Raw genomic sequence first — 4090 nt, forward strand, 5'->3', positions numbered from 1 at the left:
CTGGAGTATGGGAGATGTCTTCAGCTAATGCTAAAAGGGTCGTCTGTTGTAAATTGGCTGCGATTGGATTAGCATTAGCGGAATCCATCTGGTATTTAGAGGCTATCTTGTCAATTTTGTGGAATCCATTTTGTATTTCTGGCAGCCATTTTGTCTGCCATGTGCTCACCAGGGGCTGTTTCCTTCTTCACTGTTGTTTACCCTTGTGCTCTGTTTAAAGGACTGGCTATACTTAGACTCTGCTACTCTGCACATGTGCAGAAGAATCAAACTGTCCATACATCTGTTTTTAACCTGTAGCTGTCAGGTTGTTTCTACCAGAGTCAGCAACTGCTAGCTCCTCCTTTACTGTTGACTGTGCATTTCTGTATGACCATCTATGTATGTAATTCTCCTATGTGTGCTTGTACCGCCCTCTTTTTTGAGCCCCTGTGTGGGTATAAAAGACCCATGGTTCTTCTACTCTGTGTGCTACTTCACTCAGTACCAAAGGGTGCTGTTTGAATGTAGTTCCACCTCATGAGGTTTATTAAACTTTTTATTTTCTATTCCAGTTTCTGTGCCAACTTCTTCCTATTGGTCTGAGGACTCTGTGCAGAGAAGGGCGAACCCCTTGCACTGGTAGGCCTAGCTGAGGTCACCATCAACAATAGCACCTTAATGGCCTTAATAGCCAGTCCATCAGGCAACCTCCCGCCAGGGGCTGATTTAAAATAATATTATAGTCACTCACCCTTGTAAAAGAATGGGCGAATCTGCAATGCAGTTAGGTCAGGCACCAGGCCAAGAGGGTTGAAAAGGGGGTGTATCAGTCCCCCCTCAAGATATATGCCCCCTCTACCCACAGGGGCACCATTCCTTGCTGGATGTCTACAGAGACACCGTGGCCCGGCTGCCAGCCTCCTATAGTCTTTGACTCTGCGGTCCATGCCGTCAAGGAGGTCTGGGCCATTGGCACTGGTCGCGCGACCCCAGTAGGCTGCGGTCTGTCTCCAGCAATGCAGCCCAGTTGCGAGATGACTCGGTCCATGCCCTCAGCTGGAAAATGCATGGATGAGTGAAGGAAGTCCACACGGCTCCCGGTAAGAGAGGTAACAGTGTCCGGCATGGCCCGGCAGACTTTGCACATCCGGGCAGCATAGGCCTGCCAAGCCATTCCACAAATGCAGCAGCAGGCCGCAGGCAGGTCTGGTAGTGCCACCCTCACCGCAAGCACAGGGGTGAAGACCCAAGCCCCCAAAGCGGTAACAGTTGGGCCCGGTAGGGCAAATGGTTGCTGTGTCCTCTGTGACCAGTGTTGGGTGCCTACAAGAGCATTGTATAATATTAGGATTATGTGCTACGCTGGCTCCTCTCAATGAGCGGCCATCTTGGTGCCCAGCGAGGCCACACCCCTCCCTCCCCCGGTTTGTTTGTGTTAATGTGTATTGTTCTATATAAGACCACCTGTATGAATCCCCATTAGATGTCACATGTTGCAATGGTGTCTGTAAGTGTTGTACCATTAAATTATCACCCGGGGTCCCATGAGATGTGGTAATATGTAAATGTATGGTCCATCCCAACTGTATTTTGGCAACAGATATGTTTCACTAACCATTTTACAAATGTTGGTAAGTAGAGATTGTACGGACTACAACTACCATGAGGCCCTGGGTCTGTAACTCTAAACAAGATGAAAATATGAGTTTGCCCATTCTTGCTTATCTGACGTGTTACAATTGATGTTCATGACTCATGGAGTTCACCATTTCTCAAGTGTTGATAAGTAGAGCTTGTAATGACTACAACTACCATGAGGTAGTAACTCTAAACAAGAGAAAATTGTGATTTTGACTATTTTCACTTGGCTGACATGTTACCACTAATATTGTGTAAATAACAGGGACCCCCTGAATATGAGGAAATAGAGTATAATTCCTAGGACAGGGTATAACACAATGCAATAATAACTTCCTAGGCAATTGGCGTGATTAGTAAATTGATATTTAAAATGTGTCCAAATAGTATAGCCAAAACAGTTTTTTAAAAACATTCACATTAATATTTATTGTTAATATGATTCTCACAGAATCAAAGACCAGATCAGTAAAAAAAGCGATTCAACAGTGCATTTATACATAATGTAGACATTCAATGTAATAATATTCATCAAACAACAGTTAAAATTGGAACAAATCAGTGGCCATATGGTTATCTTCTACGCGCGTTTCGGTGAAAAGTACGCCTTCTTCAGGAAAAACCACAATTCCTGTAAATTAAAAAATCAAGTATTTACAAAAATGATGTTGCATGAATAATTTTTTTACATCTTTAACATTAAGTTTGGCTATAAACTAGACAGGACACTTTACATATAGTGAGAATCATTTGTTCTCATGCAAGGATTAAGAGAAGGATGACATTTACATATGAAGTGGTTATACTTGGGAATGATGGATATCTATCTAATAGGTGATTATGGAAGTGATGGGATATCTGATAATGAGTGAGGATAAAAAGGTAGTGGGGAGAAAGGAAAGAGAAAGGGGGAGGTGGGGGTTTTTTGAAAGAAGGAAAAGGTGAGGAGGGAAACAAAGAGAAAAGCAAAAAGAAAGAGTTAGAAGGGGGAAAAAAGTAAATACAGAGAGAAAGAAAAAAGGAGAAGGGAGAGAAAAAGAGGGAAGGAGAAGGATAGAAACTGGATATGGAGATAATTAGGTAACTGGGAATAAGGATTCAGATATCACCACAGTGGATAGTTTGTGAAAAACAATGGTCAGGATAGATAGCCGAGATGATAGAAATTGGAAAGATAACAAAACAATGCTTACTTCAAAAGGCAGTCTAGCGTATGGATAGCAAATAAAGGATTTGTCAGGAGGTAGCATGAACAGCCTGTAATGACCAAGAAAAAAGGGATAAGACAAATGATGGTAGTATTGGAGAGGGACTACTGCGCTTGGAGGGAACCTCCAGTACCTGATAGTTGGTGCAATGCTATTGGCAATGTAATGTCACAGTGGACGAAAAACGTTGCAGGGTATTGCTAGTGATAATCGTGGAACCTGTAAGGATAATAACATGCATTTATGTGGGTGTGGGTCGAACACTGTGGCATCCCTAGCAGGTATGTATGAATCTTCTTGGTGTAAAATATAAAGAAAAATACCTGTTCTATTTTTTGGATGGCTTTTCAGGTATAGAGATCAATTGATTTGAACGGACTGGGTATTGATTCATAAGTTCAGGATATTTTCTTTATGCAGCAAGATTCTGAAGTGAAAAAAACCATAAAGTGTATTAATGGGGTAAGTAAGTGTCTATGAGGGTCAAACATAATTAATATCATGGCTGTTTCCCTATTTACCTTTTGCTGTATTAAACGAATGAACAGTATGCTGATTGATGTTTTAATTGATGCCGTGTGGATGACGGGCGTTTCGTTTTGAGAACAGGTGTCCTGAAATAAATGAGACAAGGGGTGAAGGAGGGGGGAGAAAAATGAATGGAACTCGCTTCAAAATAATGTGTGTATAGTGATCATTTAATGAGTTAAATGGGTAGGTGTGGCTGAACTCGAGTTAGTGTTGTTAATTACGATATGTTTATAATAGTTTTTGTTGAGGCAGGAGGTGTTTAACTGTCAGCCACGAATGAAAGGAGGGGAATAATAAGAAGCTACGGAAGGGATGTAATCAGCAATCTGTTCCGTGAGTGAGTTAAGGTTATGTGTGAATGCTTGCAGGGTTTTTATATTTAAGAAAACACGGAGTTTGCAGGTGTCGCTTCGAAGTGCTCAAAATGCTCATTACCTGATCTGCAGCGTGGTGAAAAACCGATTGCTTCTTTGTAAACGCTAGCTTGGCAGTGAGTCGGGCGGATAAGCGACGATGGCGGGATTAACGTTCATTTAAATATGTAGGTTAGACTAATCTAATTGGTTGTAGCTAATGGTGCATATTACGTGGGTAATGTGTGGGAGGAGTGATGGTTTGTTTCATGTTGAATGGTGACGTTGGTACTGAATCCTGGTTTTGTTAAAGGTACATGAGCAGGAATTTGATAGGGCTTCTGCTGCAAGCTAAGGTGTGAAATCCGAGCTGCCTTT

At 42.1% G+C, this 4090-nt stretch overlaps 1 long non-coding RNA gene across 1 annotated transcript; it reads right to left on the minus strand.

The window, feature by feature from the left end:
- Window positions 1-2961: 2961 nt before the first annotated feature.
- LOC146808968 (uncharacterized) lies at window positions 2962-3858 on the minus strand. Its single transcript, XR_014965507.1, has 4 exons — window positions 3795-3858; window positions 3350-3442; window positions 3152-3255; window positions 2962-3047 (listed from the first exon to the last, which is right to left on the minus strand). It is a non-coding gene; the product is annotated as an uncharacterized LOC146808968 (long non-coding RNA).
- Window positions 3859-4090: the final 232 nt, after the last annotated feature.

This window comes from Triturus cristatus, chromosome 7, assembly GCF_964204655.1.
Source record: "Triturus cristatus chromosome 7, aTriCri1.1, whole genome shotgun sequence".
NCBI classification, from domain to species: Eukaryota; Metazoa; Chordata; class Amphibia; order Caudata; family Salamandridae; genus Triturus; species Triturus cristatus.